The 12,852-nt window shown below is 38.4% G+C and overlaps 1 pseudogene; it reads left to right on the forward strand.

The window, feature by feature from the left end:
* Positions 1-2,310: 2,310 nt before the first annotated feature.
* On the forward strand, positions 2,311-4,394 carry LOC113896620 (annotated as a pseudogene).
* The last annotated feature ends 8,458 nt before the right edge of the window (positions 4,395-12,852 follow it).

Raw genomic sequence — 12,852 nt, forward strand, 5'->3', positions numbered from 1 at the left:
TTGGAAAGCAGAAATATAAGTGTTACTGTTTGCAGGTAATATGATACTATAAAAAATCCTCTTAACCCCTACAAATGTCTAAGAACTCATCAGTGACTTCAGTACAATTACAGGATGCAAAATTAATATATAGAAATCTGTTATATATTTATTGAACATATATTAAAGCAAAATATCAGAATGAGAAATTTTTAAAATATCGTATATAATTACATCAAAAGAATTAAAATACCTTGGAATAAGTTTAACTAAAGTGATAAAAAATCTGTATTTGAAAAGTTATAAGACACTGATGGAAGTACTTGAAGATAACACATACATATGAGACAATATACTGTGCTCATGGATTAGAATAACTAATATTGTTAAAATGAGAATACTATCCAAGGCAATCTAGAGATGCAATGCAGCTGTAATCAAAATAACAATGATATTTTTCAGAGAACTAAAATAAATAATTTTAAAACTTATGTGGAAACAAAAAATATCCCAGAGACCAAAAAATTCTTGAGAAAGAACATCACTGGAAGAATCAGGCTCCCTGACTTCAGACTGTACTACAAAGCTATAGTAATAAAAGCAGTGTGGTACTGGTACAAAATCAGACATTTAATCAGCAGAACAGAATGGAGAGTCCAGAAATAAACCTATGTACTTATGGTCAATTAATCTACAATAAAAAGGCAAGAATCCATAATGAAGAAAAGACAGTTTTTTTCAAAAACTGTGCTCAGAAAACTAGAAAGTTACATGAACACATGTATACCTGTGGCAGATTCATTTCGATATTTGCAAAACTAATACAAATTTGTAAAGTTTTAAAACAAAATAAAATTCAAAATAGTCTCCAAAAAAAAAAAAAAGAATGACATTAGAACATTTTCTCATACTATATACAAAAATAAACTGACAATGAGTTAAAGTTCTAAATATAAGACCAGACACCATAAAACTCCCAGCAGAGAACATAGGCAGAAAACTCTTGAACGTATATCATAGCCTTCTTTGTTTGGATCTGTCTCCTATGGCATAAGAAACATAAGCAAAAATAAACAAATGTGACCTAATTTAACTTAAAAGCTTTTGCATAGCAAAATAAACCATCAACAAAATGAAAAGGCAATCTACTGAATGAAAATTAATTGTAAATGACATGACCAATAAGGAGTTAATCTATCATATTTAAGCAGCTCATACAAGTCAAACATGCAAACACATGACCCAATTAAAAAATGATAGAACATATGAATAGACATTTTCCCAAAGAAGACATACAGATAACCAACAGGCACATGGAAAGATGTGTGATATCAGTAATCATCAGAGAAATGCAAATCAAAACCAAAATGAATTATCTTCTCCCCCTTCTCAGAATAACTAACATCAAAAACCAAAAATAACAAATGTTGGGGAGGATATGACAAAAAAGGAACACTTGTATGCTATTGATGGTAATGTAAATTGGTACAGCCACTATAGCAAACCATACAGTTTCCTCAAAAGAACCAAAAAGATAAACTACCATGTGATTAACCAATTCCACTTCTGTGTATGTATCTGAACTAAAAAAAAAAAAAAAAAAAAAAACTAATTCAAAACATGCATACCCCAATGTTCATAGCACCATTATTTTTCATAGTCAAAATATGGAAGCACCCGAAGTGCAGACGAATGTATAAAGAATATATATATATACACACACACACACACACATACACACACACACACACACACACGTACACACATATATACAGTAGCATAGTACTCAGCCATACAGAAGAATGAAATCTTGCCATTCAACAATATGGATGGACTGACAGTATTATGCTAAGTGAAATGTCAGACAAAGCCAAATAGTGTGCGATTTTACTTATATGTGGCATCTAAAACACAAAATAAACGAACAAACATAACTAAACAGAAACAGAGTCATAGATACAGAGAACAAATAGGTGGTTGCTAGAGAGGAGGGGTGGTGGGGAGAGAAATAGGCAGATTAAGAAGCACGAAATTTCAGTTAATAGTCATAGGTATGAAATGTATAATATGGGGAATATGGTAAATATAGTTTCTTTGAATGTTGAGAAATTATAACTAGACTTATCATGGTGATCATTTTGTATAGTTAGAAATATCAGATTAATATGTGGTAACCAGGAGATAACAGTGTTGTAGGTCAATTATACTTCAGAAGAAAGAAAGAAAAACTTCAAACGTGGCAGCAGCTATGGCTAGAAGAGCCGGGCTGGGGCCCATGGCGGAGGTGGAGGCTTGTATTGGGAGCGTGGTGGGTAGGGAAGGGGGAGAAAGATGGTGACATCTGGAGCAAATGGGCCGGTTTGGCCACGGCTTCAGCTTCCAATCTGCTTAAGTTTATTGAGAAGATCGCGCTCCAGAAGCAGTATCAGGCCGAGGAGACGGTGGCCTTCGAGGAGGTGATGATGGACTTTGGCTCCATCGAGTTACAGGCCCAAAAACTGGGGCTGGCATACACAAGGAGCTCCTATTATAGTGGCTCTCTGCCCAACGTGAACCAGGTTGGCTGTGGCCTGGCTGAGTTCCAGGGTCCCTTCCACTCCCCTTTGGATTCATCTTGGAGCACTCGGCACCACGGGCTGGTGGAACAGGTGCAGCGAGATCCCCGAAGAATGGTGTCCCCACTTCACCGCTACCCCCGCCACATTGACAGCTCTCCCTATTGTCCTATTTATCTCCTTCCCTGGAGTCCAGTGAGTGGAGGACAATGCCCTGGGGCAATTTCCCTGCAGAGAAGGGGCAATTGTTTCGACTACCATCTGCCCTTAAGCGAACAAGCTCTGACTCTGTCCTTCACACAAGAATGATGAACCCCAGCCCTCCAGACACCTATCCAGGCCCTGCACCCACTAGGGTCCTGCCGATCAGCTGTGGAGGTTTTCTGGATGGCAGGATGGACTCCAAAGTCCCATCTGTTGAGGAGAACTTGCTAGATGGTAAGCACTTGCTGAAACCATGGGATGCTAAGAAGCTGTCCTCATCCTCCTCCTGACTTTGGTCCTGTGAAGTCCCTGGAATTAACATCTCCCCGTCTCCTGACCAGCCTGCTACTGTGCCTGTCCTCCTACCTGCCATGAACACAGGAGGCTCCCTACCTGACCTTACCACCCTGCACTTTCCCCACCACTGCCCACCCCATGGACCCAGAGGAGACAGCATGTTTCAGCCTGAGTGGGGGCAACAGTCCCTCCAGTTTGACCCACACCATGACCCATCTGGGCATCAGTGGGGGCCTGGGCCTGAGCTATGATGTGCCAGGACTTCATTCACTTTTCAGCCAGCCATCCTTGCAGTCCTCCCTAAGCAATCTCAAACTCCAGGCTTCCCTGAGCAGTCCTCAGCCCCAGCTCCAGGGCTCCCACAGTCACCCCTCATGACTACTTGCCTTCTCCTTGGCCCACCATGCACTGCCCACCACCTCCCTGGGTCACCCCTTGCTCAGTGCCCTGCCCTTCTTCTCCTCCTCTTCCTCCTCTTCTGCTTCATCTCTGGTTCTGCCCTCCCTGCCAACCCCCACCCCAACCCCTGCCTTACTCAGCTTCTGCCCCCAGGGCCTTCCCCCACCACAGCCATGTGCCCCTCAGTCCCCATAGTTTGTGGGCCCAGCCAATGCCAGAAGGTCCCAACAGAAACTGCCCAAACAGTTTTTGCCAACAATGTCACCCACCTTGTCTTCCATCACTCAGGGTGTCCCCCTGGATAGCAGTAAGCTGCCCACCAACCAGCAGCTGCCTCCATATCCATTACAGCCTCCCAGGTTTCATTCTGCCTACCCAGCCACCCACCCCAAAGCCTCTGCAGCAGCCAGGGCTGCCCTCTCAGGCCTGCTCAGTGCAGCCCTCAGGGTGTCAGCCTCAGGGCAGGCAGCTACAGTATGGGACACTGTACCCAGCCAGCCCCAGTGAGCGTGGGCAACTGTCTTACCACCAATCGATGAGTGACTTCAGCCTGGGGAACCTGGAGCAGTTCAGCATGGAGAATCTATACTGGTGCTGGATCCCCCTGGCTTTTCCAAAGAGCCTGAATTCTTAGGGGGTGAGAGGACAGTGAGTGACCCCCAGGACACTCATGCCCTCAACCACGAGAATGTAACCCACTGTTCCCACTATGGCTCAGGGCCTAACATCATCCTCACAGGAGATGCCTCCCCAGGCTTCTACAAGGAGATTGCAGCGGCCCTGGCCTGAGTGCTGGGCTTCGCGGTGTCAGCAGCTGGGCTGGGGCTGGGGCTGGGGCTGGAGGAGGAGCTACACATGGAGCCACTGGGCCTGGAGGGGCTCAGCACGCTGAGCAACCCCTGCACCTTGCTGCCTGACCCGGCTGTGGAGGACTTGTTCCGCAGTGACCAGCTGCAGTGAGGCCGCCTCATTGCCATCCCTCTTCTCGGCCCTATCCATCATCACTGTCCCTTTCCTCCATTCCCCCAATGTGGGGGGCTGGGGGAGCTCAAGGGAGGGCCTAAAGCACTTGTAATTTTGAACCATCTGTCTGGAGGTCACAGCCTGTTGGAAAATGGCGGGTAGAAGGGAGCCTTGGAGGCAGGGCTTGTCTGGATGCCTAGGGGTGGGCAGAGTGCCAGCCCCTCCTTACCACTCTTCCCCTTACAATGGAGAAGAGAGCCAGAGTAGATATTATTTTTTATTAAATATATGTTAATGGAAAATCCTATTAAATAAAAAAAAGGAAAGAAAGAAAAAACTCATGGAAAAAGAGATTAGCTTTGAGGGTACCAGAAATGAGGATTAAGGAAAGGGGGAATTAGGTGAAGATAATCAAAATATATATGAACTTCCATTTATAAGGTAATACCAGGATTGTAATGTACAACATGATAAATATAATTAACACTGATTTAAGTTATTTATGAAAATTGTTAAAAGAGTAAATCCTAAGAGTTCTCATCTCAAGAAAAAACTTTTTTATATTTTTTTACAATTTTGTGTCTATAGGTGATAATGGATATGCACCAAACTTATTGTGCTAATCATTTCATGATGTATGTAAGTCAAATCATTATGCTGTTTACATTAAATTTATCCAGTTCTCTTTGTCAATTACATCTTGATAGAATTGGAAGAATAAAATAGTATCACTTTTGTGAGAAGTTATTCTTAGCAAAACTAAGGTAGTAACTCATTATGGGTATACAGATAAAAATTATAAAATAAAATTGTTTTTATTATGGTTTAAAAATAAAGTAAAATAAAAATAAAATAGATTCCTAAGAAAGCTTTAGTTTTGCTTTAGTTTTAACACCAGGCCTTTAGTAATGATTTCTCTTTTAAAAGATGTATATTTGGAAATCATCTGTTAGTTACTACTCCTGTGGTGATTTAGATTATTAAAAACTTGTTCAACATTACTTTTTCCTGTTTTGCAAACTCTCAAAAAGAGACTTAACTGCAGGTGATTTGAGACAATTAAATGCTAAATATCTTTTTATCTCCATAGAAAGAGATGTTTTTAGCACTAAAGATAGTAAAACACAGCCATTGCCAGATAACAGATAAAACATTTTGCATCTGATTTCTCAGAGCACCTATTTTAAAGTGCATTTAAATGAAAACAGAAACATACTCATCAAAGTAGCACAATACCAATTTTCAAGAGAATTTTAGAAATGCAGTTCTTTCATAAGATTGTAAAAGGCAAATGAGAATTGTCATTTTGGATTAATATACAAGAACAAAGAAAGGAAATTGACTAAAATGTCTTCCATCTTTAAAATTAAGCAGGATGTGAAAATATTTAAACAGAGTAAGTGCTGAAAGTAAATCAGCTATTTTTAATGTCCTCTGTTGTTCAGTCAGTCAGTTGTGTCCAATTCTTTGTGACCCCATGAACTGCAGCATGCCAAGCTTCTCTGTCCTTCACCATCTCCCAGAGCTCGCTGAAATTCATGTCCATTAGTTGGTGATGCCATACAACCATCTCCTCCTCTGTCTTCCCCTTCTCCCCCTGCCTTCAATCTTTCCCAGCATCAGGGTCTTTTCCAATGAATTGGCTCTTCACAACAGGTGACCAAAGTATTGCAGCTTCAGCATCAGCACTTCCAATGAATATTCAGGACTGATTCCCTTTAGGATGGACTGGTTGGATCTCCTTGCTGTCCAGGGGACTCTGGAGAGTCTTCTCCAACACCACAGGTCGAAAACATCAATTCTTTGAGGCTCAGCCTTCTTGACAGTCCAACTCTCATTTCCATACATGACTACTGGAAGAACCACAGCTTTGACTAGAAGAACCTTTGTCTGCAAAGTAATGTCTCTGTTTTTTAATATGCTCTCTAGGTTTATCAAAGCTTTTCTTCCAAGTAGCAAGTGTCCTTTGTTTGGATTTACCAGATTTTTAGTGTTAAACCAGACATTTTTATTTAATTTAGATTTATCATTTCTTATACCATCTTATGTGAAAATGCTCAACACAGAGTCACCTTTTCAACGTATTTATCACGTGCTAACAATAATCCAGCATGTATATTAAGATTTTTATCACATAATCTTCAACTCTATAGATTGCTATCATTCTATGATGAAAAAGTTGGAGCATAGGAAATTCAGCGTTCTTGCCCAGTCTCCAATAGGTACTAACTGACAGATTTGGAGTTTCAACTAAGAGCTTTCTCCAAAGCCCATGCTCTTTACTCTGTTTATATTCATAAAACTGACTCAGGTCATGTCATTGCAGGAACTAACCTCGCTTGTCTGCTTCCTTTCAAGCCACCCATTCAGTATAGAAATGTGGCAGAATTATAAACAGAAGATTGAGAGAAGGGTTGTGGATATTAGCCCTAAATAATATGTTCCTTGCCGACCCAGTGCTCTGTCTCTGTTCTACCTTCCACCAGTTGTCCTAGGAAAAAATCATTTGGAACAATTGAGTCTTCAGTGAAAAAACTCATAGCCTTCTTGGCACTTTCTGTTTTTCTTGTACTCAGCCTCACACCTCTCTGTAGACAGTTTTGCTTCAGTAGAGAGACTTGATAGAGATTGGATGTTACAGTAGAGTGTGAAGTTTGTTATTTAAGCTTCCTCTTGAGAGCTGGCATCAAGCAGGTGCTATTCTAGTCAATGTTGTTGACCTCTACAAAATCTGCTGTTTGGGAGTGATAAAAAGAAGGATTATTAAAAATCTCAGAGCTGATTTATTGAGTTAAAATTTCCAGTGCTATATTAACCTAATAAGGAATGGCTGTAAGTAACACTGTGCTATTAAGGTCAGTATCCAAAACAGAATGCAGTTTCTCCTAGGTCAAGGAAAGACGAATTTCATTTCACTTTATGTTAACTAAGTATAGAAATTCCACAGCTATTAGTCATATGGCCAAGAAGATTGCTTAACTGTCTGAGGCTTTCTTAATGTTTCCTCTTTATAAATCATAACCAGTAGCACTCATTTATGAGAAGAAATGATGTGTCTAAATGAATTTCAAAGCTGTTGTTATAAGGGTATTATGAGATACATTGTTTCTTCACTTAATGTAAGTTAACTAATTAAAGCCAGAGAAAAGCTAACCACATTTTTGACCATGAATTCATTCATCTTTACTCATTTATGGGTTAATACATATCTTTGTGTAATATATTCCTATTGTTACAATAAAATGTCTATTGCTGCTAATACTAGAAATATAGCAATTAACAAGGTAGATCATAAATATAGCCTTTACAGGAGTTAAATTTTGGTTTACATATTAAAGAGGACTTCTTTTCCTATTAAAAATTTAATAGGAAGCAATTTATCATTGACTTAGACCAATTCAATATGTAATTGTAGCTGTCCGTATAAAAGAATTTATGCCATGACCTGAGTTACCTTTAAATGTTACAGGGCATATGTGAAAAATAAATAAATACCTTGACCGACCTGTGATAATGTCTTCAGGACAGAGTACCTCATTAGGCAGTCATAAGTTATATAATTATATTCATATGCATTTCACTGTAATTGGATAGTATACCAAATTAAATAGATCAGTAATGTTGTTGAATATATTTCAGTACTTTCAGAACAGAAAAGTACAGAAAGATATTCTGGTTGTTTTTGGGCCTATTAATGTTATACATAATTATAATCTAATTAGTTATCACATAAATTCCACCTGGTATTTTACAACAGGACAATCACATGAAAGTGTTTATCAAGACTATTACGTTTCTTTAAAAACCAGAAACTTTCAAAGATGTGACAACTTATTATTAAACATAAATATTTAAAAAAAAAAGATACTCAGAGAAAGAAATGCCAAACAATTTATCCAAAGTTTTCAAGTTATTTTCCCTAGATTTACATTATTTAAAAAAAGTCTTAGTTACTCAGTTGTGTTCAGCTCTTTGCAACCCCATGGACTGTAGCCTACTAGGCTCCTCTGTCCATGGAATTTTCCAGGCAAGAATATTGGATTCAGGATGGGGAGCACATGTATACCTGTGATGGATTCATTTTGATATTTGGCAAAACTAATACAATTATGTAAAGTTTAAAAAGAAAATAAAATTAAAAAAAAAAAAAGAATATTGGATTAGATTGCTATTCCCTTCTCTAGGGGATCTTCCTAACCCAGGGATCAAACCCAGGTCTCCTGCATTGCAGGCAAATTCTTTACTGTCTGAACCACCAGGGAAGCCCTCTTGAACATTTAGCATAACTTTAGTGTTTTTATATAAGTAATAAAAAATCAAACTGAAATTATATATATATAATCGGAGAAGGCGATGGGACCCCACCCCAGTATTCTTGCCTGGAAAATCCCATGGACAGAGGAGCCTGGTAGGCTGCAGTCCATGGGATCGCTAAGAGTTGGACATGACTGAGTGACTTCACTTTCACTTTTTACTTTCATGCATTGGAGAAGGCAATGGCAACCCACTCCAGTGTTTTACACATATTTACTTGAAAGAGGATTCTGAGCACTCACTACCATGCTGAACTGGCTGTACAGTGATGTATACATTGAATTTCCTGACCTAGAAAACTTCTAAGTTGAACCATCAACGATTCACTGTACTAAATGACTAAATGCAGTAACAGTCAAGCCCAGATGTTGTATTAATTTTCAAAACAGGAAGAACAAATTGACCAAAGCAGAGAGAGTCTACAGAGGTAGTATCAAAATGTAGATAGTGCTGGGGCAGGTGGTAAGACAGAACAGGTGACAAAGGCTAGAGCAGTTGAACTTGACCAGTGCTTGAAAGCTCTCAAATTCAAACTGATCCATAGAGCATAGTGTACTATAATTGGGAATATAATTGGGTCAGTCCCCATTCCACTCTCACCTCCACCACTAGATGTTTGCTGCCAATATTCTACTGTTCTTTGGCATGAAGTATTGCATTTTTTTAATGTTTTCATAGTATTTTCATTCATCTTTAATTGTGTTACAGAGTTAAGACTTTTTTCCAATAATATCTCATATAACACATATTCTCTGAAGAAATTTTTGACACATTTGACAGTGTCTGCCTACACAACTTGACTGCAAATAATAAAGCAATGTGACACCTTCTTTGTTTCAATATCTGTGGATACTTCTCCACTATCGTCAAGTATAGATGTTGCTTTGTGGAAGGGTAAAGCCAGCCTTGCCCTGGTCCTGGTGCTGCTAGAGAAGACTTGAGAGTCCTTTGGACTGCAAGGAGATCAAACCAGTCAATCCTAAAGAAATCAACCCTGAATTTTCATTGGAAGGACTGATACTAAAACTGAAGCTCCAGTACTCTTTGGCCACCTGATGCAAAAAGCCAAGTCGTTGGAAAAGACCCTGATGCTGGGAAAGATTAAAGGCAAAAGGAGAAGGGGATGGCAGAGGATGAGATGGTTAGAGAGAGACAGCATCACCAACTCAATGGACATGAATTTGAGCAAACTCTGGGAGACAATGGAGGACAGAGGAACCTGGAGTGCTACTGCCACGGGGTTGCAGAGTCAGTTATGACTTAGTGACTGCACAACAAAGCCAGTTTAAAATATTTACCTCTTGAAAATGACTCATTTTTTTCTATTAAAATACTTGAAGAATTTTGTTTTATTCTTTACAATTAAAAAAAATGTAGTGAGGTTATACATTTCTGGAAGTTGTCCTATATTATGTTTTTTTCCTGAAAATATATAAATACCCTGTTCATTTGTAATTTCAGTTTTTCCTTTATCCTAGGAATATTTTACTGTATCCTATCTTGAATAATTCTGGTTCATTTGTTCATCTCATTATTGTGTTATATTAGTTGGTCTTTTTTTTAAATCTATTGTCTTCTAATTATATACTTATCTCTTGCTTTACACTTAAATCATTATGCCAGTTTTTCAATTTGAAACTTTATTTGGCTTTTCTGGTTATGATTTATTTATCCTGTTTGATCTTTTAGAGACATTTTATTTTCTCCTGCTCTTAATTCTCCATTTTTATTCCTTTTCATTGACTCATCAGCTTGTCTTAAGAGTTCTTGTTTTACTGAATCTAGTTGCTTAAATTCTATAGTATGAAAGATTCTCATGTAGTTGTTCTTCTGTTCCTTGGACTATGTTAAATTTCAAACAAAGTTTCTTTATTCATTCTGCTTTGTTTTACTCATATATCTACCTTTTTTCCCCTATTGTTCTTGTTTAATTTGAGATTTATATTTGTACCTTAGTATATTTTGCTATAAGTGAATTTACTCTAGCAGTCTATTTCTCCCTTGGTTTCTTGGTAGCTAAAGAACTCCCTCTTCCTCATCTACTTTGGAAAGAAAAGTCAACCTCTTAATCTCTGGAACCTCTGAATATGTTATCTTAAGTATCAAAATGTGGAAAGAGCTTTTGCAGATGGGATTAAGTTAAGAATTTTTAAATGAGAAGATTATCATGAATTACATTTTGGGGTTGATATAATAACAAGGGTCCTTCCTTATGAGAGGGGAGTGGGAGAGTAATAGAGCGGAGATGTTAACAGTGGATGCAGAATGTAGAGTTATATGTTTTGAAGTTGAAGGAAGGAGACAATAGCTAAGGAATGCAGGCCACCTCTAAAGCCTGGAAAGTGGAAAGGGAACAGATTCTTCCCTAAAGCCTCCAGATAAAATGAATCCTGTTAACATCCTGATTTTAAGCTATAAAACTCATTTTGGACTACTGACCTCCAAAACTTTAAGATAATTTGTATTTTAAGCCACAGAATTGTGATAGTTTGCTACAACAGCAATAAGAAACTAATACAGTAAGGAATCTTTAGAACAAGTCTTTCTCTTAAATCTAGACCTAATCTGACCTATTTTACTTGGGGCACAGATTATTTTTTCTATTTTTCCTTTTTTAAAAATGACTGACTCTTGAGTTAATAATTCTCCTTAGTCACTAGCCTGTTTAAGATTACTTGTAATTATTTTGCTGAATTACACTTTCTTTTTATCTGTGATCAACAGTTCCTTCTTGATGGCCCACTCTACAGGCATATATCTTAATGGGCTTGATTTCTATTCTTGAAATTCTGAAGATAGAAGTAAGAAAGTATATACCTACCATGTTTTGCTTATCCATTCTTAAGTTGGAGACTAAACTAAAATTTCAACTCCCTAATAGTTGAATCCTGTGATTATTACCCTTGTAAAGATTCCTATGTGGAATGAGATTACAGTATCATGGGTTATAGCTTATTTGATTTTATAAGATGTTGACTATTTATTTCCCAACGCAAGTACACAGGTCAGTACCTTATTTTAGGTCATAAAGTTTGCTTTTTCACCAAGTACTTAACAATCATTTGTATAGTTTGATTTATATTTTTTATCAATTTTATGTATGTAAAAAAGTATCTAACCTTTGTTTTTCCTTTTTCTGATAGTTAACAAGACTAGGAATTTCTTGGTAAATGTGCCTACCATACAGTGGTAATGAGAAGGCTGAGCCCATGGTAAGTGAGAAAACTCTCAGGGGTATGGTTTACTGGGGGTAAAGAACACAGAAGGGAGGCTTGATCCTGGGCTGATTCTATTGTAACTGCTGAACTTGGAAGTAAACATTTATTGTCTCTAGGAGAAGAGGCATGTTCAGAGGTGAGCAGGAGGTAGAATGGAGCTCACTGTAGAGTTCAAATCCTGTACAGATCCCAGCTATTTCCAGAAGACATAGACTAAGGCCTGGAACAAGAAGCCTAGAACATGAGACCTTCAGGCTTCACAAGGACATGATTCATGGGGAGGGCCAGTGGGGTGTGAAGACTGGGGCTTCCTCTTTCTCCATACCTCTGGGAAAGTGACAAAGAAAAGAGTGGCATGAGACAGTAGCTTTTAAAAATACACGAGAGTATTCTCAATAGTGGAGTAAATTTATTAATGTTAGAATTGTGTGGAATTATGAGATATTCTCACATCTAGACCTACATTGCAACATACACCTCACATATAATTTGTATTTGACATAAGTTCAGTAGTACTCTAATACAATATGTATTAGTAGACATATCTGTGAGACAGGCATGGTTCTAAGCCTAGTGCTCTCAGATACAGCCTTATCCTCAGCTCTGGGAAAATTCAGTAATGTGGTTATCACCCTGGAAACATAAAATATTTTCTTCATTTAATCCATGTCATCTATCCTCTAGCTTTGATATCAGGTGCAAGAAATAAAAATTCAAGTTAATGGTAGAGTTTTTGTTGGATAAAAGGAATCACCCTAGTCAATGGGCTGCCATAGGCTTGCCATCTAGTGAATACTAGCTGAGCCCTGGAGTGTAAGGATGTAACTCATAGGTCATAGAATCCTGCTGAGATCCTAGTGACTTATGACTTACATCATAATGCCTCTGAAGTACTGGTCAGGACAGTGATTTGGTGAGGAGAC

Source organism: Bos indicus x Bos taurus, chromosome 7, assembly GCF_003369695.1.
Source record: "Bos indicus x Bos taurus breed Angus x Brahman F1 hybrid chromosome 7, Bos_hybrid_MaternalHap_v2.0, whole genome shotgun sequence".
In the NCBI taxonomy this organism is placed as follows: Eukaryota; Metazoa; Chordata; class Mammalia; order Artiodactyla; family Bovidae; genus Bos; species Bos indicus x Bos taurus.